This window comes from Rhinoderma darwinii, chromosome 3, assembly GCF_050947455.1.
Source record: "Rhinoderma darwinii isolate aRhiDar2 chromosome 3, aRhiDar2.hap1, whole genome shotgun sequence".
Classification (NCBI taxonomy): Eukaryota; Metazoa; Chordata; class Amphibia; order Anura; family Rhinodermatidae; genus Rhinoderma; species Rhinoderma darwinii.
This window is the reverse complement of record NC_134689.1, coordinates 186,158,219-186,184,921: the sequence shown is the minus strand read 5'-3', so window position 1 is coordinate 186,184,921 and position 26,703 is coordinate 186,158,219. Positions and strand designations below refer to the sequence as shown.

At 40.8% G+C, this 26,703-nt stretch overlaps 1 protein-coding gene across 1 annotated transcript in view; it reads left to right on the top strand.

Moving 5' to 3' along the window:
* LOC142747933 (tetraspanin-12-like) overlaps window positions 1-26,703 on the top strand; it is an 84,581-nt gene that overhangs the window by 20,109 nt on the left and 37,769 nt on the right. The gene's annotated exons all lie outside the window — the stretch shown is intronic.

Here is a 26,703-nt window from a genome sequence, read left to right as displayed (position 1 = left end):
GGCTGTAATGGAGCCCAACAGTGGCATCTGTCACCCATAGACTCTTACGTCATCTGTGTAACGCATGGAAGATGATTGCCACTGTTCGGCAGAATATTTTTAAAGTATAGCCTTAACTTTGAACTACATTTCTCATTACCTAGTATACAGAATAAGGCTCGATTCACACGAACGTGTCCGTTTTGCGTCTGCAAAAAATGCATAGTTTTTCACGCGTTGCAGTTCCGTGTGGCATCCGTGCACGGTTCAAGTCTGCTTTTTTTAGGCCTATATGTCATCCGTATGTCATACGTTTTTTATGTCAGCAAAAATAACTGAAGGTGTTTTTTCGTTTTTCCTCATCATTTCTTTAGCAACAGATGTCGTCCATGTGCTGTCCATTTTCACGCACCCATTAACCTCAATGGGCTGCGTGGTGCGCAAAAACGCTCAAAAATAGGACCTGCAATAAGTTTCACGCAGCAGACACACGCGGTGTGAAAAACAATGCATGTCTAAATAGCCCCATTGAATTACATAGGTCCGTGTGACAGCCGTTGTTTTAACGTCCGTAACATGGACGGAAAATACGTTAGTGTGAATCGGGCCTAAGGCTGGATTCACAAAGGACGGAAATGCTGAGGATTTTCAGTGTTGAAAATCAGCAGCGGATTATAACCCCAGTTATGTTAATGGAATTTCAACAAATCTCATCTACGTGCTGCTGAACATTTTCCAGACGGAAATCCGAGCACGCTGCAGATTTTCAAATCCACAGTATACTTATTCTGTTGTGGATGTTCACTGCGGATTTCAACCTTTTCAAAGTAGAAGGGGTAAAATCTGCAATCTGACCCAGAACCCACATGAAAGTCTGCACTAATTTGGTGCTGATTTTTGGCCGCAATGACTGCTGCAGAAAAAACCCAAAGTCAATCCCGTTGCCATAGTGACACGTCCCTGCTCCTTGCATCTGGTCTCTGCAGCCGGCCTCCTGTGATGACACAGCGTGCCATGTGACCACTGCAGCCTGTGATTGCCTGCAGCAGTCACATGGGGCACGGCGTCACCACAGGAGACTGACCGCTTGAAGAACACTGGAGGGGACAAGGAATCGGGGAAGTGAGGATAGACTTTTTTCTATTTTGAACAGGAATAAGGTCTTTTTTTCCTACTTGCGATTTTTTTCCCTGCAGATTTTGTTTTTTCGCAGCAAAAATTGCAGCATTTGCAATTTGTTGCGCATTTTCACGTTCTCATTGAACTCAGTAGAGAAAATCCGCAACAAAAAATGCAACGATTCCACAGCATGAATTTACATGCTGCGGATTAAAAAAAATTTACAACTTCTTCCACTTTGCTGCTACTATAATAAGCTGCAGATTTTTTGCATGGAAAATCTGGACGAAAATTCCGTAGCTAAAACTGATCCGGCAGCTGCAGGAATGTCAAATTTCTATTGGTGCCCATCCACTGCTGACTACAGGCTGCAGGTAACATTTCATAGCAACCTATCTATAGCCAACAGGCCTGCCCTTTCTGCTCCTTCATTGGTGCCACATAGTTCTGTTACTGGATAGAGCCACACACCGCTTTTTTGCTGCATATTTTCGTGGTGACTTACACTGCATTTTTTTTAGGATTTTACTTTAAAGTCTATAGTGAAATATTTAAAAGTCTACATACATAGGGGCAGATTAAATAAGACTGCCGTTTCATACGCCAGATTAGCCCGCTGGCTATTTGGAATGTGCCAAATTTATTAGAAGACACATTTCTCTTAATAAATTTGACGCATCTATGGCTATCCGTGTGGCATAGAGTGAAATCTAGTTTCCCTGCTATAATTTATGCCCGCACCATTCCGCCAAGCCCCTTCCACTTTTTTAAAAGTTGAGCAAGAAAAAACTATAAAAAGTCAGAGATGCATTTGTGACTTTCTGATGCCAGAAAATTAAGGTAAAGCCCTTCGTAAATTCCTCCCATAACTTTTCCGCTTGGGCCGTTTTAGCGGCATTTTTAAGTTCAGTGGTGTGCTTTTCAAAACGCAACATGCTCTGGGTATGGAGTAACTTCTAGCATCTTTACAATAAGCTTCTCTATAGGACTTCAAAAATCACCAACACACTTGTTTAACATAAAAATAAAGACAAAACCCTCTGTGCAGAAGGTCTAAAACAAGAAGGATCTGTTGTAGTGAAGGATATATGTATTTATTTACAAATCCTAGTACATCAGGGATGTTATGAGAAGACAGAATATAAATCAGAAGGTCAAGTATTAAAAAAAAAATCTACTTTATGCGCTAACATAGCACCACTTCTTAAAGGAACACTCCTGCAAAAATTAGTCCGGAGTCTGCAGAGATGCAAGGATCACCAATCACGCACTGCCTCTTCAGGCGCTGCACTAGTTACATAGTAACATAGTTTGTAGGACCGAAAAAATACATATTTCCATCCAGTTCACCCTATTATCCTACAATGTTCATCCAGAGAAAAGCAAAACCTCCATGAGGCAAAAGACAATTTTCGTTATCTTAGGGGAAAAATTCCTTCGTTATGACGAAATCTCCAAATATGAATAAATCTCTGGATCAACGACCCATCTACAGTAATCTAGTAAGCATAAATTATTACACTCAAGAAAAGTATCCATACCCCTTTTGACCTCATTTAGTTAATTTACCATAACAATTTTCTCTGACGGAGAGGCCCATAGTCTCACTGCTCTTACAGTAAAGAATCCTCTTCTATGTTTGTGTAGAAACCTTTTTTCCTCTATAAGTAGGGGATGCCCCCTAGTTATAGTTACAGTCCTAGGTATAAATAGACCATGAGACAGATCTCTGTATTTACCTTCGATATATTTATAAGTAGGTTTTAGGTCACTCCTCGTCTGCCTTTTTCTTAACTAAATAACCCTAATTTTGATAATCCTTCTGGGTACTGTAGTTCACCCATTCCATTTGTTACTTTGGTGGCCCACCTTTGAATCCGCTCAAGCCCTACTATGTCTTTCTTGTGAACTAGTGCCCAAAACTGCACACAATATTCCAGTGCGGTCTGACTAGTGATTTTCTTAGTTTTTTTTTTAAGTGTTCCTTTAAATATATGTTTCATCAGGAAAACTTCCATAGTTCTTTTTCTATCTTATTTGCCAATGATAAACAATATAATTAAATACCTTCACATAAGAACTATCCACAATACAAACCATATTGCATTATTTATTTTTTGTTGCAAGAATCAAGGCTTTATACCACTCATCTATCCATTATATTGTATGCTTTGTACCAAAAATACTGTGAGAAGATGTAACTACAAGATAAAACAGCCCCTATACGTCTTGCCATTTCCCCTATTAAGATGAAGGACATAGAAACTTGTAAGTGTCAGCTGTAGTTTATCTATCCAAGGACAGCTCATATTTGTTAACTGCATCTCCATAACTACTACACAAGGAAGTGCACAAAGGAAAGATGTCAGAACTCAAAATTATGGCGGAGCACCGGAAACAAAGAACTCTGCTGTGTCTATCAATCTGCTGGCCTTGTCATGGTGTTAAAGAAATGCATTGTGTTCCAGATTTCCTGTTCATTTAAGCTTTTCCTGCTTCTTCATTGATTTGTCTGGTTCAGGCGAACATCATCTGAAGTGAATGTGAAATCGCTTGATTCGTTACGTGTTAATTGCTTGATGATTTTTTATTTAGAATTTTTATGAGCTAGAATTAATTCAGGTATAATAATGATATGGCTGTTAAGAGTAAGTGTAAAACCGAGTACTCCCGACGATTGCTAACAAGTAAATATTGATACAACAAGTATATAATAGGAACAGATTAACTTGGAAAGGCCATTCTATACTGTGATTATGCTGCTTCTAATGGTATATTTATTTTTTATATTTTTACATGTAGTATATATCAAGGGTTAGGGTAATAAAACTTGTATCATATCTCAGATTCTTCAGACATATAACCTTTAAAGGGGTATTCCCAATTTAGACATTTATGCCATATCCAGAGCATATGACATACATTTCTTCTAGATACGGGTCCCAATTCTTGGACTTGCAGCTATCTCCAGAACATGGGTCTCCCAACCCCTGACACGCTTGATGAAGCGACCACCAGCTGCCGCATTCAAGCAGGTAATGAAGGGAGTGGTGGCCCTGCACGTGTGCAGCTCTCTCCATTCACTTCAATGGGAGTTACGGAAACAGCCGAGCAACCTTGCCTTCTGTAACTCCAATTGAACAGAATAGAGGTGCGCTGCCACGTCTCCATTTATTCTCTGACTAGTGGTCCCTTGACCAAACGGGATGGGGTTGGGACATTCGTATAGTTAAATATGCCATTAATGTTTACGTTGGGAATAACTATTAATGCCTCCAACACACAGCGTTTTTTTCTGGCATTTTAAATTGCATGAGAAAAAGCATGTAAAGATGCCAGCATTTTGTAAAACTTTACATTTAGTGTCGTTTTTAGTGTTGTTCTTTATTTAGTGTCATCTTGTACATACTCTTTTAGAGAAGCCTACAGGAAAAACACCAGAAAAAAGGCCTCACCAAGAGCAGGCTGCGTTATGAAAAAAACGCCACTGACCACAAAAAAAAGAAACAAAAATGCCACAAACCAAAGCACAGTTTTATGAAGTGCATTTTTATATTTCACTGTAGACATTAATAAAACATCTGGCTGCACTAAAAAAAACACATTAAATGCCATTAAAAACATCATTAAGGGTAAGTTCACACGCAAAAGTTTAATTGCAGAAATTTCTGCAACTGAAAATCGGTCATATTCAGCTGAATGTAAATTTCATAAATCCATGCACCTGCTGCAGAAACAGCCCCATTCAATGAATCTGACACGTGTAAACTTACCCTAAGGACAAAAAAAAAATGCAACAAAATGCTGTGTGAATACAGCCTAAAGGCAGTTTTACAAATGCTTTAAAATAGGTTGCTAAGAATGATTTGTTTGGAGTAAACAGATCTCATTATAGCTTTATGGTGTATTCACACAATGTGATCATCCTAAACTTTTTTGCTGTAATTTTCAGAAAACCGTGTCCGAAACCGCAATTTCACTGCACTATGTGAATACACCCAAAATAATCTTTAAGGTGGTCAAGATAGTGCTGTATGATAAGATAACACTACTTGTCTGTAGAATTAAAAAAACTCCATACACACTTCAATGTATGTTGTAATACAGTAATATATACCTGGATCCAGAAACAGGATCCATTCCTGCAAATTGTGATGTGGTATACCCCGAGCTGGAAGTGTATTTATTTATTTTAACACTATGTATGGCTATGCACAAAATACACTGAACCTGCACAAAAATCCCTGCCATGCAGTTTAGTCCTGAGCACCAGTGCGGTTTACAGGTGAAGGTAACTTACCTATCCTATGTGCCGTCACGCTCTTCCTGACTCTCCCTGTAGCTCTTATGTATATGTGATGTTGGTATTGATGTAGCTTTATTTTGATATAGATATGTTGTTCAATATTCTCACTAGAGGACCCACTATCATTAAGGCCACTATCACAAGGCAGTATTTAGGTCAGTATTTTGCATCAGTATTTGGAAGCTAAAAAAAGGAGTGGGTCCAAAACACAGAAGAGGTGCAAATCATTCCATTATACTTTTTCTCTATGTAGGATCCATTCCTACTGTCGTTTTGGCTATTAAGCAATTCCGTTTTCTTTTCTTCCTATGCTTACGTGCATACGGGCAGGGAAAAATGCAATGATACGTTGAGGGAGGCATCTCTGGAGGGAATGCCTGTCAGTATGAATTAAATTGTGAACGTTCGATAATCTCATCATGCTGTGTATTACTCTATTGAAGGGTACATTAAGGGTACATTCACACATGGCAGATTTTTTACAGAAATGTTTGCGACTGTCCCATCCAACTGAATGGGGCTTTGAGAAAGCCATGCTGCTGAAACCATCCCTTCTGTTGTACAACAATTTCTGCAACAAATCTGCTACGTGTGAATATACTCTTAGTGTAAACAAATAGCAAACGGAACTTCCGTGAAATTGTCTAATTTTAAAGTTAAAAGAAACAGTCTATAAAACACTACCATGTATTATCTACATTGTGTTGGCCATCCGTCCATGTATAAATAGAGACTTTATATCTCAAGTTTAGGAAGTACTTTAAGGAAACGGCATCCTGTTTTTATAAACGGTGAACTTCTGTCTGTTAAGGTAAATGTTCAGTGTACAGAGGCAGTCCCAGACTAACAAATCTTATTGAAGTGAACACACGTTCTCAGTGTAGTATCTGTATTTTTCTTACCGCTCAGTGAACCACTAATATCACTATACAGAGACTGAATAATTGCTCCATATAGTGACTGATGACTCCATATAGTGACTGAATAATAGCTCCATATAGTGACTGAATAATAGCTCCATACAGTGACTGAATAATAGCTCCATATAGTGACTGAATAATAGCTCCATACAGTGACTGAATAATAGCTCCATATAGTGACTGAATAATCACTCCATACAGTGACTGAATAATAGCTCCATATGGTGACTGATGACTCCATACAGTGACTGAATAATAGCTCCATATAGTGACTGAATAATAGCTCCATACAGTGACTGAATAATAGCTCCATATAGTGACTGAATAATCACTCCATACAGTGACTTAATAATAGCTCCATATAGTGACTGATGACTCCATATAGTGACTGACTCCATACAGTGACTGAATAATAGCTCCATATAGTGACTGAATAATAGCTCCATATAGTGACTGAATAATCACTCCATACAGTGACTGAATAATAGCTCCATATAGTGACTGATGCCTCCATACAGTGACTGAATAATAGCTCCATATAGTGACTGATGACTCCATATAGTGACTGATGACTCCATACTGTGACTGAATAATAGCTCCATATAGTGACTGATGACTCCATACAGTGACTGAATAATAGCTACATATAGTGACTGACTGACTGACTCCATACAGTGACTGAATAATAGCGCCATATAGTGACTGATGACTCCATATAGGGACTGATGACTCCATACAGTGACTGAATAATAGCTCCATATAGTGACTGATGACTCCATATAGTGACTGATGACTCCATACAGTGACTGAATAATAGCTCCATATAGTGACTGATGACTCCATATAGTGACTGATGACACCATACAGTGACTGAATAATAGCTCCATATAGTGACTGATGACTCCATACAGTGACTGAATAATAGCTCCATATAGTGACTGATGACTCCATACAGTGACTGAATAATAGCTACATATAGTGACTGACTGACTCCATACAGTGACTGAATAATAGCGCCATATAGTGACTGATGACTCCATACAGTGACTGAATAATAGCTCCATATAGTGACTGATGACTCCATATAGTGACTGATGACTCCATAGAGTCACTGAATAATAGCTCCATATAGTGACTGAATAATAGCTCCATATAGTGACTGATGACTCCATATAGTGACTGACTCCATACAGTGACTGAATAATAGCTCCATATAGTGACTGAATAATAGCTCCATATAGTGACTGAGTAATAGCTCCATATAGTGACTGATGACTCCATACAGTGACTGAATAATAGCTCCATATGGTGACTGATGACTCCATACAGTGACTGAATAATAGCTCCATATGGTAACTGATGACTCCATATAGTGACTGAATAATAGCTACATATAGTGACTGACTGACTGACTCCATACAGTGACTGAATAATAGTGCCATACAGTGACTGATGACTCCATACAGTGACTGAATAATAGCTCCATACAGTGACTGATGACTCCATATAGTGACTGATGACTCCATACAGTGACTGAATAATAGCTCCATATAGTGACTGATGACTCCATACAGTGACTGAATAATAGCTCCATATAGTGACTGATGACTCCATAGAGTGACTGAATAATAGCTCCATATAGTGACTGAATAATAGCTCCATATAGTGACTGATGACTCCATATAGTGACTGACTCCATACAGTGACTGAATAATAGCTCCATATAGTGACTGAATAATAGCTCCATATAGTGACTGATGACTCCATACAGTGACAATAATATCTCCATATAGTGACTGATGCCTCCATATAGTGACTGATGACTCCATACATTGACTGAATAATAGCTCCATATAGTGACTGAATAATAGCTCCATATAGTGACTGAATAATCACTCCATATAGTGACTGAATAATAGCTCCATATAGTGACTGAATAATAGCTCCATATAGTGACTGATGACTCCATACAGTGACTGAATAATAGCTCCATATAGTGACTGATGCCTCCATACAGTGACTGAATAATAGCTTCATATAGTGACTGATGACTCCATATAGTGACTGATGACTACATACAGTGACTGAATAATCACTCCAAATAGTGACTGATGACTCCATATAGTGACTGACTGACTCCATACAGTGACTGAATAATAGCTTCATATAGTGACTGATGACTCCATATAGTGACTGATGACTACATACAGTGACTGAATAATCACTCTAAATAGTGACTGATGACTCCATATAGTGACTGATGACTCCATACAGTGACTGAATAATTTGACAAAGTGGCTAAGGCGGGGCAAAAAACAAGTTGCAAATTTTAAGTGTTTGAGTGTTAAGTCGATTTTTCTTAGGGTAAGTTCACACTGCGTTTTTTGCAGGCAGAAAATCTGCCTCAAGATACCGTTTGGAATTTTGAGACAGATTTTGCTCTGCCTGCATACCGTTTTTCGCGGGCAAAAAACGCAGCGAAATATGCTTTCTCTGCCTCTCATTGATATCAATGGGAGGTCAGAGACGTAAACGCCCGAAGATAGGGCATGTTGCTTCTTTTTCCCGAGAGACGTTTTTTTCGCTGTGGGAAAAAAACTCTGTGTGAACATACCCTTAGAGTGCTTAGATCAATGACTTTTAAAATTTTATGTAAATACAACATGTTCATTAATAGAAGTGCCTAATATCTGGTGCTATAAAAGAGCATTCATACATGCATGGCAGGAGACGGAGTGAAGGACAGGAATGTCAGAGCCTGGACAGTAGGAGGCAACTTATTAACGTTTCTATGCCAAGCGTAGAAAAGTTGCACAAAACAAAAATTTCGTCCTTTGACGCATTTACGCAACACAAGGCACTTTTCAGAAAAGTGGGGGGGGGGGCTTTTTTAAATGGATGCGGCCTATTGCAGCCCAATTTACAACAGAAACACATTTCCATTTAGAAAACGTTCAGCAGCATGTAGATGATCATTCTTAAATCCCATCCACTTGCCTGCAACACTCTTTTGCTGGAAATTTTCTGCCCACAAATCTGGATGGAGAATCTGCAACACTCTACTTCATTCCTTGTGATTATTGATTAGATGTAAATGTTTTATTTTGTTTGATCGTTCTTTTTTTCCTTAATTGTCCATAATTATTTAAAACTGAAGTTGGGAACCCATCACGTTTACATGATCTTTTATAGTATAGATGATCAGTTGCTAACCAATTAGCAGTACATTCATCCACCTGCAGGTGGCACTGTTGTGTATATAACATACTTGATTCCTGAATGAATTTGCCAGCCAAAATGTACAGCCTTTGTAAATCTGCTGGATTTATCCTGTATACAATAGCATCATGCAGCTTCATTTCCACCTTCTGTATGTGATAAGTAGATGCAAAGATTCAACCAAATCAAGGCTGTCTCATCGATAGGTTGTCCTCAGTTTTCACATAATGGAATCAGTCTGAACAGCTCTGCAAAATGTAGATCTGAAATGGTAAAGCTACTGAAAAAGTGAGATTAGATCGTCAATTATATACTGAGAATTATTTAATGTTTCCACATTCTACTGGTTGTAATTACAATATGAGTTTAAATCATATTAATTCATATTAAAGGCATCCAATGATATAAAGATAACCATTAGTTAAAATTATTCCAACAGTTGGGCATTTGTTAGTTGATGCAGGAGAATAATAAAACACAACTCTTCTACGTATATGCCATGAATGACTGGTAGTGGCCAGTCTACTGTTATAATACAGAATGCTTCCATCACTTCCTCACTCAAGGGATGATATTTGTCTGATGATGTTTATACATTGCAAGAATTGTTTTTAGGAGTATTCGGCAAAATTGCAGTCATACAACCAAATGGCCATATCTCTAATAATATATCTGTATATGTATATCCCCTTCTAATGTCTATGGCCTGGCAGAATATTCTTGAACATTTTGTATGTGAGAAGCAGAGGGCTAAAGGTAGATGAAGAAAATAATTCTTGTATCATCTCACAGCAATGTATGTTTTCACAGTATGATATGTATGGGACGTTTGTGTCTTATTATGTCAAATATTTTTTCTGCCTAAACTGACAAATATCAAAATCCTAGATTCGTACTAGAGAACCTTGGCCAAACCTTGATCCAACTGTTCTTCATCAACAGCAAGATGGTCTGACCGATGTTAAAAAATATTCTACGCTGTTCTATGCCCACTAAAACAATAGGTCATGAACGGATTTCTCTAAGAGATGCTTGATAGTATTTTTCTAGGGTAGTCACAGAGTGAATAGACATCAGTAGACATGTTCACCCTCAGGGCTCATGCACAAGGCTGTACTATAGTCCCATACAAGTTCCTAGATGTGCAGGACAGTAACACTCACACACATATATATATAAATATATATATATATGTCACGGTGGGTGTGTGGACCCACTGGGCCGTACCGCCGTAGAGGGACAGCAGCTGGCCAAACAGGATACCAAGGAAAAGTCAATAGTTCGAATAAGGGTACCTGTGGCAATACAGACAGTAGCGATGGCAGGCTCGGATGGGACCTTGGAGGCAGGCAGACACTAGGCGCGGTAAAATACAGCAGCCGTAGTATACGACACAACAGGACTCCAACTCTCTACGGTACAGGAACAAGGTAGCACGGGATACACGTATCAGGAACAGGAACATTGGGAACTGGAAAACACTAAGGGACCATTTGCAAAGACTAACACGGGTAAACACAACAAAGCTCAGGCAATGAAGAAAGGGGCAGGGCCATAGTTCAGGGTGATCATGGGAGCATTCAGTCAATCTAAAACGTGTGTGCTCTGGTCCATTAAGGCCGGGAATGAGTTCCAGCACGCACCCTAGTGGTCACTGCAGGACAGGACGGCCGCAGGTGCTAGCATCTCTGGGGAGGAAGACGTCTGCAGCATGATAGGAGTCTGTGACCGCGGACGTTGCAATAAATATATATACACTACCGTTCAAAAGTTTAGGGTCACTTAGAAATTTCCTTATTTTTTAAAGAAAAGCACAGGTTTTTTTCAATGAAGGTAACATTAAATTAATCAGAAATACACTCTATACATTGTTAATGTGCTAAATGACTATTCTAGCTGCAAACGTCTGGTTTTTAATGCAATATCTACATAGGTGTATAGAGGCCCATTTCCAGCAACCATCACTCCTGTGTTCTAATGGTACATTGTGTTTGCTAACTGTGTTAGAAGGCTAATGGATGATTAGAAAACATTTGAAAACCCTTGTGCAATTATGTTAGCACCGCTGTAAACAGTTTTTCTGTTTAGAGGAGCAATGAAACTGACCTTCCTTTGAGCTAGTTGAGAATCTGGAGCATTACATTTGTGGGTTCGATTAAACTCTCAAAATGGCTAGAAAAAGAGAGCTTTCATGTGAAACTCGACAGTCTATTCTTGTTCTTAGAAATGAAGGCTATTCCATGCGAGAAATTGCCAAGGGACTGAAGATTTCCTTCAACGGTGTGTACTACTCCCTTCAGAGGACAGCACAAACAGGCTCTAACCAGAGTAGAAAGAGAAGTGGGAGGCCCCGCTGCACAACTGAGCAACAAGACAAGTACATTAGAGTCTCTAGTTTGAGAAATAGACGCCTCACAGGTCCTCAACTGGCAGCTTCATTAAATAGTACCCGCAAAACGCCAGTGTCAACGTCTACAGTGAAGAGGCGACTCCGGGATGCTGGCCTTCAGGGCAGAGTGGCAAAGAAAAAGCCATAACTGAGACTGACTAATAAAAGGAAAAGATTAATATGGGCAAAAGCACACAGACATTGGACAGAGGAAGATTGGAAAAAAGTGTTATGGACAGACGAATCGAAGTTTGAGGTGTTTGCATCACACAGAAGAACATTTGTGAGACACAGAACAACTGAAAAGATGCTGGAAGAGTGCCTGGTGGAGGTAATGTGATGGTTTGGGGTTGCTTTGGTGCTGGTAAAGTGGGAGATTTGTACAATGTAAAAGGGATTTTGAATATGGAAGGCTATCACTCCATTTTGCACCGCCATGCCATACCCTGTGGACAGCGCTTGATTGGAGCCAATTTCATCCTACAACAGGACAATGACCCAAAACACACCTCCAAATTATGCAAGAACTATTTAGGGAAGAAGCAGGCAGCTGGTATTCTATCTGTAATGGAGTGGCCAGCGCAGTCACCAGATCTCAACCCTATAGAGCTGTTCTGGGAGCAGCTTGACCGTATGGTACACAAGAAGTGCCCATCAAGCCAATCCAACTTGTGGGAGAGGCTTCTGGAAGCATGGGGTGAAATTTCTCCCGATTACCTCAGCAAATTAACAGCTAGAATGCCAAAGGTCTGCAATGCTGTAATTGCTGCAAATGGAGCATTCTTTGACGAAAGCAAAGTTTGAAGGAGAAAATTATTATTTCAAATAAAAATCATTATTTCTAACCTTGTCAATGTCTTGACTATATTTTCTAGTCATTTTGCAACTCATTTGATAAATATAAGTGTGAGTTTTTATGGAAAACACAAAATTGTCTGGGTGACCCCAAACTTTTGAATGGTAGTGTATATGTATATGTATATGTGTATATGTATATGTGTATATATATATATATATATATATGTGTATATATATATATATATATATATATATATATATATATATATTCATTGGATATAAAAAGTCTACACACCCCTGTTATAATGCCAGGTTTTTGTCATGTTTAAAAATCAGTACAAGATGAATAATTTCAGAACTTAACAAAACTACAATAATGTGGTTTCATAAGTGTGAACACCCTCTTATAATTGGGGATGTGGTTGTGTTCAGAATTAGCCAATTACATTTAGGCCTGATTTACACGAGCGTGTGCGTTTTGCGCACGCAAAAAACGCGGCGTTTTGCGTGCGCAAAAGGCACTTAACAGCTGCATGGCGTGTGTCATCAGTGTATGATGCGCGGCTGCGAGATTTTCTCGCAGCCGCCATCATTTTGACACTCCGTTTGGATGTTTGTAAACAGAAAAGCACGTGGTGCTTTTCTGTTTACATTCAGAGAATGACCGCTGTTGCGCGAACCACGCAGTGATGCGCAAAAAACGCAGAAATATAGAACATGTCGTGAGTTTTACGCAGCGGACTCACGCGCAAAACTCACGGACTGTCTGCACTGCCCCATAAACTCATGTTAAATAGTAGTCAGTGCACAGCTGCCATTATTTAAAGTAATTCTGAGTAACCCCATATAAAATTCAGCTGTTCTATTAGGATTTTCCTGACATTTCCTTTGTTGCACGTGACAGCAAAAGCCATGGTCCGTAAAGAGCTTACAACGCATCAAAGGGATCTGATTGTGAAAAGGCATCAGTTAGGAGAAGGGTACCAAAGAATTTCCAAGGCATTAGATATACCATGGAACTCAGTGAAGATGGTCATCAAGAAGTGGATTAAATTTGGCACAACAGTGACATTACCAAGAACTGGACGTCCCTCAAAACTTGATGAAAAGACAAGACGAAAATTGGTCCGGGAGGCTATGAAGAGGCCTACAGCAACATTAACCCCTTCCCGACATTTGACGTATCCATATGCTAAAGTCAGGTAGGGGAAGTATGGAACGGGCTCACGGAGGGAATCCGCTCCATACGATGCGGGTTTTGACTGTATGTTACAGCCGACACTTCAGAGTAACAAGCGGGATCGCGCTTATTTAACTTGTTAAATGCCGCAGTCAATAGCGACCGCGGCGTTTAAATATTTAGAGGGTGGGCGACCCCCTCTAACAGCTCATCCCACCCCCCGCAATGCAATCGCGGGCTGGCGATGGTTGCTATAGCTGCCTAGGGGCCTAATGAAGGCCCCAGGTCTACCATAAAAAAATTGTAAACGCCAGAATTGCTCTTTTTTGGTCATCTCATCTGATGTGATCAAAACGTCGCATGTACCCCAAAATTTTATCATTAAACTACAGTTTATCCCGCAATAAATAAGCCCTTATACCAGTTATTCGACAGAAAAATAAAAAAGTTATGACTCTCGGAATTTGGCCACACAAAATAAATGTTATTTTTTACACTTAGGTTTTTACTTGTAAAATATAGAAAAAACTATATATATATATATTTGGTATCGCCGTAATCGTATTGACCCACAGAATAAATTAAACATGTTGTTTTAATTGCGCAGTGAAGTCCGTAAAAACGAAGCGCAAAAAACTATGGAGGAATCGCCGTTTTTTTCCCGTTTCCTACTATGTTATATGGCACAATAAATGGTGCTACGAAAAACTACAACTCGTCCCGCAAAAATCAAGCCCAATATATCGTTGGAAAAATAAAAAAGTGATGGCTTTTGGAAGGTGGGGAGGAAAATACAAAAATTAAAATCTGAAAAATGGCTGCGGCGGGAATGTGTTAAAGGAGCAGCAGGACTTTCTGGCAGGTACTGGTTGTGTAGTGCATGTGACAACAACCTCCCGTATTCTTCATGTCTGGTCTGTGGGGTAGGGTGGCAAGACAGAAGCCTTTTCTAACAAAGAAAGACATCCAAGCACGGCTATGTTTTGCAAAGACCTACATCAAGTCTGCCAAAAGCACGTGGGAAAACGTGTTATGGTCGGATGAGACCAAGGTTGAACTTTTTGGCCATAATTCCAAATGGTATGTTTGGCGCAAAGCCAACATTGCACATCACCAAAAGCACACCATACCCACAGTGAAGCATGGTGGAGGCAGCATTATGCTTTGGGGCTGTTCTTCTGCAGCTGGAACTGGGGCTTTAGTAAAGATGGAGGGAATTATGAACAGTACCAAATATCAGGCAATATTGGTACAAAACCTGCAGGCCTCTACTAAAAAGCTGAAGATGAAGAGGAATTTCACCTTTCAGCATGACAACGACACAAAGCATACCTCCAAATCAACAAAAGAATTGCTTCACCAGAACAAGATCAAAGTTTTGGAATGGCCCAGCAAGAACCCAGACATGAATCCCATTGAAAATCTGAGACATGAAGAGGGCTGTACACAAGAGATGCCATCGCAATATGACAGATTTTGGGCACTTTTGCAAGGAAGAGTGGGCAACAATTGCCAAGTCAAGATGGGCCATGCTGATAGACTTCTACCCATAAAGACTGAATGCTGTCAAAGTCAAAGGGTAATTCAACAAAGTATTAGTTTATGGGTGTGCATATTTATATAACCACATTATTTTTGTTCTTTATTTTTATTTTTCCACCCTAAACTATTTCAGGTTTTTTTCAATACAATTGTACAGATTATAGGTGACATTAAAGGTGGAAAAAGTTCTGAAATAATTCATCTTGGACTGATTTTTTGACATGACAAAAACCTGGCATTTTAACAGGGGTGTGTAGACTTTTTATATCCGCTGTATATATTCGCAAACACAAATAGATACATACATACATATATATATATATATATATATATATATATATATATATTCATACTGGAACATACATACATAAAGGCACATATATAGACTTACAGGCAAATATATACACACATGCACATAGGCACATATACTGTACTGTATGCACACACACAAAGACACATATACACAGAGACATATACAGTGAAGGAAATAAGTAGTTGATCCCTTGCTGATTTTGTAAGTTTGCCCACTGTCAAAGACATGAACAGTCTAGAATTTTTAGGCTAGGTTAATTTTACCAGTGAGAGATAAATTATATTAAAAAAAAAAAACAGAAAATCACATTGTCAAAATTATATATATTTATTTGCATTGTGCACAGAGAAATAAGTATTTGATCCCTCTGGCAAACAAGACTTAATACTTGGTGGAAAAACCCTTGTTGGCAAGCACAGCAGTCAGACGTTTTTTATAGTTGATGATGAGGTTTGCATACATGTTAGATGGAATTTTGGCCCACTCCTCTTTGCAGAACATCTGTAAATCATTAAGATTCCGAGGCTGTCGCTTGGCAACTCGGATCTTCAGCTCCCTCCATAAGTTTTCGATGGGATTAAGGTCTGGAGACTGTCTAGGCCACTCCATGACCTTAATGTGCTTCTTTTTGAGCCACTCCTTTGTTGCCTTGGCTGTATGTTTCGGGTCATTGTCGTGCTGGAAGACCCAGCCACGAGCCATTTTTAATGTCCTGGTGGAGGGAAGGAGGTTGTCACTCAGGATTTGACGGTACATGGCTCCATCCATTCTCCCATTGATGCGGTGAAGTAATCCTGTGCCCTTAGCAGAGAAACACCCCCAAAACATAATGTTTCCACCTCCATGCTTGACAGTGGGGACGATGTTCTTTGGGTCATAGGCAGCATTTCTCTTCCTCCAAACACGGCGAGTAGAGTTAATGCCAAATAGCTACATTTTAGTCTCATTTGACCACAGCACCTTCTCCCAATCACTCTCAGAATCATTCAGATGTTCATTTGCAAACTTGAAAAAAGAAATAAGTTATTTATAGCAAATAAATTATAGAGAAGGCCTAAAGACATTTGCTGAGGTATGAGAGGAATTTGAGCATCCAGACTCAGCACTTTACAACTACCTACAATTGACCTGAGCAATAATAAACAGGGTGTTTTTACCATTAGAGCATGTGGATCTCATATAAAAACTCCCGAACTTTAAGAAAGGTACCGTATATCTAAAATGTAAAACATTCTGTATAAACGGGGCAGAGTAGACAGTCACTCCACATTAAGAGGTAAATGGGAACAAGACTGTGGAAACTCTAGGGATGACAAATGGAACTATATAAAAAATCAATTGAGGAATATCCCCTTAAATTTGATACAGAGTCTCACACCTATATTTACTTATATAGAGTATTCTACACCCCATTTAACTATCAGAATTTAAAACCAATATGTCTCCACTATGTCCTAGGTGTAAGGTATTTGCCTGTAGTCTTATACACATGAAGTGGAAATGTCCTAAATTGCATATACAGTATACTAGAGAGAGGTTACAGAAAGTTGTCACAGGTTTATGCATTAGATATTGATATGAAACCTCAATTATGTCTATGTTGGTACTGCCCAAATGTAACCGTATCAAAACAAAGAAAATGGATTTGGAGCATTGTATGCTGCAAGGAAAATTATTTTCCAACTCTGGATTAATGGAAGTCCTCCGAGGGGGTGAGCGATGGTTGAAAAAACGGAATCAGAATATTACTGTTGAGAAAATGTACTATATGTCCAAGAATAGGAAGTTACCAATTATCGTTAATGATTCTTAAACCGGATGGAACGTTAATGATAATTGTCATGTCTATGGTCAGTAACACTTTATTTCTGTGCTATGGAAATTCTGGTTCAGGTCCCTGTGTAACTTCAGTGATATAACAGCTCTGAGCAAAGGAGAGGATGCCCCAAATGGAGCCCATCTCTGTTTTGTGGCACCCTCTTTCCGATGATAGGAAGTCTTGACATTTTTTACTCCTTATGCCACCTTGTGTAACAATAAAGGTGGATTAACACGTGGTGTAATTTTATGCCATGGATTTAAAGGGTGGTGGAATCCTTTTGATCAGTGTCCTTCTTTCATAACAGTGATTTTGGGAATGAGTGGGTGCAGCCCAGTAGAGCCAATGCCCGCATAGGAGTATTGAACACAATACAAAAAAGTTATAGTTATTCCTCAACATACAATATTAATTGGTTCCGGGACAAAAATTGTATGTTGAAACAATGACCCTATGGAAAACTGGTAATTGATTCTGAAGCCCCCAAAATTTCCACCCGAAACAATAAAAAAGGTGGATTGAAGACAAATAATCACAAAAATACAAATAATGCATATATTGTAAATAATATAACAGCAAGACAACTGGAAACTGGTTAATCATTGTCAAAACTCTTTTTATTGGTGATACAGTACCGTGGTCCCTCAAGTTACAATATTAATTGGTTCTGGGGCGACGATTGTAAGTTGAAAATATTGTACAGATAAAGCAAGTTCTGCAAAGTCAGAAATACTGTAGCTACTGGAAGCTGTAAATCGCTTTCTATGATGAGGACAGGAGCTTCTTCAGGAGCTTGTACGGTATACAGTGTACCAGAAATATAACGTGGAGCCGCCCTCACCTGGTGTCAAAAGGAGCAACTCATCCTGGCACATGTAAAGCACAGTACAGAACAGGACATGGAGTACTGTATTGTAAAGGGGCGCTACTAGATAACCAATGGACATGCACTGCACTACAGTAGGTGTTTTACCAGTTAAATGCCTATAATGATTGGCTGGATCTTCCAGATAATCACACGCCCCCAAGATCCAGAGCTTTTGTGGCATTGTATGTTGAATGTGGTTTCACGTTACAATTACTTTCTGTTAATGGGCTTCTCTGACGGAAAGGTCTGATGGAACCCATCAACGGAAACCGAACGCTGATGTCAACAGGCCCTTAATTACTGATTCTTCATCATAACTGTAAAGGATCTGCCAGGCACATCTTCTGTGGATACTCCCATAGGTAATCAGTCTGCACCTGAGTCTATGTCTCTGAGACTGACTCCATCTTCCACCACTCAGGATGGCAGGCTTAGGAGTGGGAGAGCCTATCACAGCCTGGCCAGACGGAGCTAGCTCCCGCCCTCTGTCTATTTATACCTGCCTTTCCTGTTCTTGTAGTGTACCTTGATGACATACTGGTGTTTTCCAAGGACTGGTCCTCCCACATTGAGCATGTCAGGAAGGTGCTCCAGGTCCTTCGGGAAAACAAACTGTTTGCGAAAAGCGAAAAATGTGTGTTTGGGGTACAGGAGATACCATTTTTGGGTCAAATCCTCACTCCTCATGAATTCCGCATGGACCCCGCCAAGGTCCAGGCGGTGGCGGAATGGGTCCAACCTGCCTCCCTGAAGGCATTAGTGTTTTTTGGGGTTCGCTAATTATTACAGGAGATTTATTGCTAACTTCTCGGTCATCGCTAAGCCTCTTACGGACCTCACTCGCAAAGGTGCTGATCTCCTCCACTGGCCTCCTGAGGCTGTCCAGGCTTTTGAGGTCCTTAAGAAGTGCTTTATCTCAGCCCCGGTGCTGGTTCAGCCCAACCAAATGGAGCCATTTATCGTGGAAGTTGACACATCCTAGGTGGGAGTGGGGGCTGTCTAGTCCCAGGGTACCAGGTCCCTCACCCATCTCCGTCCCTGTGCCTACTTCTCCAGGAAGTTTTCGCCCACTGAGAGTAACTATGATATTGGCAACCGCAAACTCTTAGCCATTAAATGGGCATTTGAAGAGTGGCGCCACTACCTGGAGGGGGCTAGGCACCAGGTAACGGTCCTTACCGACCACAAGAATCTGGTTTTCCTAGAATCTGCCCGGAGGCTAAACCCGAGACAAGCTCGATGGGCGCTATTTTTTTACCAGATTCAACTTTTGGTTACCTATAGGGCTGGGTCTAAAAATATTAAGGCCGATGCACTGTCGCGTAGCTTCATGGCCAGCCCTCCTTCGGAGGAAGATCCTGCTTGTATTTTGCCTCCTGGTATAATCATTTCTTCTATTGATTCTGATTTAGTCTCTGAAATTGCGGCTGATCAAGGTTCAGCTCCCGGGAACCTTCCTGAGGACAAGCTGTTTGTTCCCCTGCAATTCCGGCTAAGGGTACTTAGGGAAAATCATGACTCCGCACTATCTGGTCATCCAGGCATCCTGGGTACCAAACACCTCATTGCCAGAAACTATTGGTGGCCTGGGTTGCCTAAAGACGTTAAGGCCTACGTCGCCGCTTGTGAGGTTTGTGCTAGGTCCAAGACTCCCAGGTCCCGACCAGCGGGCTTACTACTTTCTTTGCCCATTCCCCAGAGACCTTGGACCCATATCTCCATGGATTTTATCCCCAATTTTTCCCCATCTCAAGGCAAGTCGGTGGTGTGGGTGGTAGTAGACCGCTTCAGTAAGATGTGCCACTTTGTGCCCCTCAAGAAACTACCCAACGCCAAGACGTTAGCTACTCTGTCAAACACATCCTGCATCTCCATGGGGTCCCTGTCAATATTGTTTCGGACAGAGGGGTACAATTTGTTTCATTGTTTTGGAGAGCCTTCTGTAAAAAGTTGGAGATTGATCTGTCCTTCTCCTCGGCCTTCCATCCTGAAACTAATGGCCAAACTGAGAGGACTAATCAATCTCTAGAACAATATTTAAGGTGTTTTATCTCTGACTGTCAATATGATTGGGTCTCATTCATTCCCCTCGCCGAATTTTCCCTTAATAACCGGGTCAGTAACTCGTCAGGGGTCTCCCCCTTTTTCTGTAATTTTGGGTTTAATCCACGGTTCTCCTCCGTTTCACCTAGTAGTTCCAACAATCCCGAGGTAGAGGTCGTTCATCGGGAACTGTGCACAGTCTGGGCCCAGGTTCAGAAGAACCTAGAGGCGTCCCAGAGCATACAAAAAACTCAGGCTGATAGAAGACGTTCTGCTAACCCCTTGTTTATGGTCGGGGATCTGGTGTGGTTATCGTCTAGGAACTTGTGCCTTAAGGTCCCGTCCAAGAAGTTTGCCCCCCGGTTTATTGGGCCGTATAAGGTCATTGAAGTCCTCAATCCTGTCTCCTTCCGACTGGAGTTGCCCCCATCTTTTCGAATACACAACGTGTTTCATGCCTCCCTCCTTAAACGCTGCTCCCCGTCCTTGGCTCCCTCGAGGAAGCCTCCTGTTCCCGTTCTCACCCCTGAGGGGGTGGAGTTCGAGGTGGCCAAGATTGTGGACAGCAAGATGGTCCAAGGCTCCCTCCAGTATCTGGTCCATTGGAGAGGATACGGGCCTGAGGAGAGGACTTGGGTACCCGCCCGGGATGTTCACGCTGGGGTATTGGTCAGGAAGTTCCACCTTCGTTTCCCCAATAAACCAGGTCCACTTAGAAAGGGTCCGGTGGCCCCTCATAAAAGGGGGGGTACTGTAAAGGATCTGCCAGGCACAACTTCTGTGGATACTCCCATAGGTAATCAGTCTGCACCTGAGTCTATGTCTCTGAGACTGACTCCATCTTCCACCACTCAGGATGGCAGGCTTAGGAGTGGGAGAGCCTATCGCAGCCTGGCCAGACGGAGCTAGCTCCCGCCCTCTGTCTATTTATACCTGCCTTTCCTGTTCCTCCTTTGCTTGTGATTCTTCTTGTGTGGTTTCCTGGCCCAGCTACAGCTTCTATCTATTTGATCCTGCTCCATACTGACCCTGGCTTTCTGACTACTCTCCTGCTCTGCGTTTGGTACCTCGTGCACTCCTGGTTTGACTCGGCTCGTTCACCACTCTTGTTGCTCACGGTGTTGCCGTGGGCAACTGCCCCTTTCCCTTTGCTTTGTGTACCCTTGTCTGTTTGTCTCGTGCACTTACTGAGCGTAGGGACCGCCGCCCAGTTGTACCCCGTCGCCTAGGGCGGGTCGTTGCAAGTAGGCAGGGACAGAGTGGCGGGTAGATTAGGGCTCACTTGTCCGTTTCCCTACCCCCCGTCATTACAACAACTTTTTGATATTGTGCTTTTATGTTAATGCAATTTCAGTTTGACTGATCGTAATACATTGCTGGGTAAACAACTGCCTTGTAAATCATAGCTTGGTGCCCATATATTAGTCACAAGTCTGGAGTGAATGTTTTATACACAAGGCGTGCTTAATAAATGGTATGCAGAGATCCAATTGTTCCACCAGCCTCTACCCTGATGTATGTCGGGAGATGAATTTGAGTCATAAAACAATGAGATACAGATTTTCAATTACAGCATGAACAGAGTGAGAGCTGAGTTCGAGATTCAGATTAATCTACTTACTTTCAAAGGTTTTAAAGTTTGGAGGCATTTCCTGTAATTATAGTAAATTAAACATCAGATTCAGGACATTGACAAATGAAGACATGCTCTATAACTGGGATTTTGAAGAAGATTTATAGGGCTTGCATGCAAATAAATATCCGCTCCGTATAATGATTAAATGTGCCATGTTGACACTTGGGCACTATTCATCTGCTGTCTATTTCAGCAGCTGCCCATGGCATTATTTGGTTTAAAAAAAAAAACGCATCAATTCTATTTGTAGTGTCGTTTTGCAACTAATGGCTGATTTATGTTTCAGAAGTCAAGAATCTGATTAGATTACCAGTGGGGATAGCTCCCAAAAAGAGATGAACTCCGGAATTATTCTATATTCATCCCTATAAAAAAAAAAATCAGTTTATTTAATTCAGATTTATGCACAACTTGCAAAAAAATTATACAATGATACTATTTATCTCCATACTATTACATACATGATCTGACAGCAGATGCTATATAATATATCTTACATATGCGCTTCACTATATTTTATTATTTAATAGTAGGATAAGAGGCCAATGAATTCCATCTGATCACAAACTAAGGATATGTAATAAGGATAACTCTCAGTGGCGCAATAACCCAATATATATATATAAATATTTGCATTACTTTTCATGGTTAAATCAAAAGAACAAGCGACACTCTTGTTACCAACTACAGATGACTTCTGAGTATAGTACACCACAACACACTGCTTTGTGTGAAATATAGTGTGTTATATAGTGAAATATTAATATTTTGCTTAAAGGGGTTGCTCCCGGAGGCGGAGCCTAATCTGCTTGCTGTCCGTGAACGACTGAACGTTCTAATACATTGCACTCCATAGGCAGTGCAATGTATTAGAACATAAATCAGACAATTGGACCTTCAAGTCCCCTAGTGAGACAAAAAAAAGTGTAAGAAAAAGTTGTAAAAGTAAGTTTCAAGTAATAAAATAAAACACAATCGCCCTTTTTCCCTTATCAAGTCCTTTATTATTGAAAAAAAATTATAAACCATACATATTTGGTATCGCCACATCCATAACAGCCTGAACTATAAAAATATTATGTTATTTATCCAGCGCGATGAAAAATGTAAAAATAAATAAAAAACAATGCCAGAATTGCTGCTTTTTGGTCACTTTGCCTTACAAAAATTGGAATAAAAAGTAATCAAAAAGTTGCATGTATCCAAAAATGGTACCTATAAAAACTACAGCTCGTCTCACAAAAACAAAGTTATGGTTCTCAGAACATAGAAAAAACACATTCTTTTTACAATTTTATTGTGTAAGAAGTTTTAAAACATAAAAAAGTAATATAAATTTGGTATCGCCAGAATCGTACTGACCCGCAGAATAAAGTTAACATGTAATTTATAACGTATGGTGAACACTGTGTGTATATATATATATATATATATATATATATATATATATATATATATATATATATATATAAACGATGCCAGAATTGTTGTTTTTTGGTCACCTTGCCTCCCAAAACAATAGGATAAAAAATTATCAAAAAGTCGCATGTACCCCAAAATTATACCAATAAAAACAACAGTTCGTCTTGCAAAAAACAGCCTGAGGGGACATTTCTTCTGTTTCAAGAGATGATATATCAATACCCTAAAATTAGGGAACCAGGAAGGGGAGGGCCCAAATATAACTCCTGGAAGCGAGGGTGCCCGTGTTATACCAGGACAACACTTTCCCAGTAAAATTCCCCAAACTGCAAAGGTGCAGTGTTTGTACCAATAGGGGAATAAGAAAGGACACGGTTTATCAGTGCAACACTGGCCTGTGCATAAAGGATTGCTTGACAGTGTAACACACATCTATGCGTTATTTTATTGTATTATTTTTTTACCCCATTATTATACCCTCTTATTATGCCCTGATCTACTCCGCACAGCTTACATATAAACATTATAAACTGAAATACCAGTAAAACACCAAAACAAAACTCCTACCAAGCAAAATCCACGCTCCAAAAGCCAAATGGCGCTCCCTCCATTCTGAGCCCTACAGCGTGTCCAAACAGCAGTTTACTTCCACTTATATGGCATCGCCATACCCGGGAGAACCCTTTTAACAAATTTTGGGGTGTGTGTCTCCAGTAACAAGCTGCTCACTACACCTCATAATAAATGCCTTGAGGGGTGTAGTTTCCAAAATGAGGTCACATCTCAGGGTTTTCTTTTATTATTTCACATCAGAGCCTCTGTAGTTGTTAACCAATACTTTGTAAGTCGCCAAATTAGGCCTCAATTTCGCATGGTACTCTTTCGCTCCTGAGCCCTGTCGAATGTCCAGACAAAAGATTAGTGCCATGTGTAGGGTGTTTCTAAAACTGGGAAACACAGCATAATAATTAGAGAAAAAGAAAGAAGAAAAGAGGCTGGCACTGCCCAATTCAGACACAGCAATGTACCTGCATGGAGTTTACTTTTGGAATATAATCATCTGTGGAGTCGTCTATATATGCTCATCGACAAGTACAGCACGATTAATATTTGAACCAAAAAAAGTTGAGAAATCGAGTTTATGACCACATATGGGGTATTGCCGTACTCTGGAGAACTTGCTTTACAAATGTTGGGGTTCTATTTTACCCTTTCACCTATGACAGCACCTCGGGAGAGACATTCCATACGCTGGACAGGAAGCCTGTGGGTATAAAAAAGGACCCACCTCTCCACATACCCAGTCAGGTTTCCTTTCCTCCGGATGGGATTGTCCTGTTAGGAAAAAAAGCACTTCTCCCAGGGTTGCAGACCCCCTAGCAGGTTCTTACACCTTCAAGAGCACCCCTAGGGAGAAAAGGTAAGTCTCCTCTGGAGGGAGCAACCTTAAGTCTGGGGACGGTTACTCCCTCCTCTCCCGATCCATCGCTTCCCTCCCTGGAGGTGGTTTTAGGTCCCATGAGGTGACACCTTCCTCTGGCGGGAAAGCGGTTCCCCTGGGATCATACCTAGTTCCCCGGTGGGGCCGCTACGCATGCCCCCAGCGTTGGCGGCTTCCGGCGCACTCTGTGCCAAACTTCCGGGGGTGGGGGGGGTGATGCATCCTACGCTCCAGGAAGCGTTGGTTCCAGTGACCCCAACGGGGAAGAGGGGTTCCAGGCGTCCGTAGCAGAGAAACTCCCCAGCCAATCCAAGGCCTATTTAGGCCTGAACGATATGGAGGCTCAGTCTCCAGCATCTCCTCCCATAATAGAAGCACCAGGAGAAGCAGCAGGACGTGCTGACCACTCGGATGCCACAAGATCCTCCAGTCCCATACTTGAGAAGGCAGGACTTATATAGGGTAAGACAAAAAAAAAAACCTCTCTCTTTGCTAATACTTCCCTCTTCTCTTGTACATACATTTAGGCCAGGGAAGGTCCTAGAAAGAAACTGGATAAGATCCGTAACAAGGAATGCGCAGTTTGTAATAAAAAAAAACTAGCAGCTTCTTATAATAAAAGACGTTGCCAGAATTGCTTAGATAAAATCATCACTGAAAAATCTACAAGTCTGGCTTCAATCATTAAAGAGATCGTGAGGGCAGAAGTTAGGAACTCCCTAAAGAAAAAGAAGGATCTACCGTCCAACTCTGCCAGTCGGGTAGATTTATCTGATTCCTCTGCTGAAGATGATTTTCAGCTAGAGGAAGAAGGAGAGCTGAGCTCTTCAGATAATACCTCAGACGAGGACAGGGGGGGGGGGGATTTGTTCTTAGCGGAAGACGTAGATCAGCTCCTCAAAACCATAAGAGCAACTATGAATATTGACGACCCCAAAGAAACTCGTTCTGTCCAGGACATTATGTTTGAAGGCTTAGGGCCTAGAAAACAGAGAACATTTCCCATTCATAGAAATGTATTAAGTCTCATCAAAAAGGAATGTAATAATCCAGATAGGAAAGTTGGTATTCCCAAATTCCTTAAAAGGAATTACCCCTTTGAAGAATAGGTCTGCAGGGACTGGGCTAATACCCCTAGACTTGACGCCCTAATGGCAAAAATATAGAGGAAGAATGCTCTTCCCTTTGAGGTTCTAGGCTCTTTATCCCATCCAATGGATACAAAGCTGATTACTACCTCAAGAGAACCTGTGGAGCTTCTATGGGGGCTTTTAAGCCAGGCATTGCAGCCACTTGTGTGGCTAGGTCTCTATTAATATGGCTAGCACAATTAGAGCTTCACATTAGAGACAAGACTTATAGGGATCAAATCCTCTCCTCCCTCCCAGTGCTATCTAAAGCAGCAGATTTTCTGGCCGACGCCTTGGTAGATTCTGTATGCCTCTCGGCCCGATCAGCAGCCCTCTCAAACTCCGCTGGAAGGGCTATCTGGCTAAAAACCTGGAAGGGGACACTGGATCAAAAGGGACGATATGTGCAATTCCCTGCTCTGGAGATGATTTGTTTGGGCCCCCGCTAGATGGCCTATTAGAAAAAGCGTCTGATAGAAAAGAGGTGTTCCCTACACAAAGAAAACCAATGGATTCCTTTCATCCCAAAAGGTTTAATAAAATACATAACTCTAGGGGATAAGAGTTTAAAACCCCAAA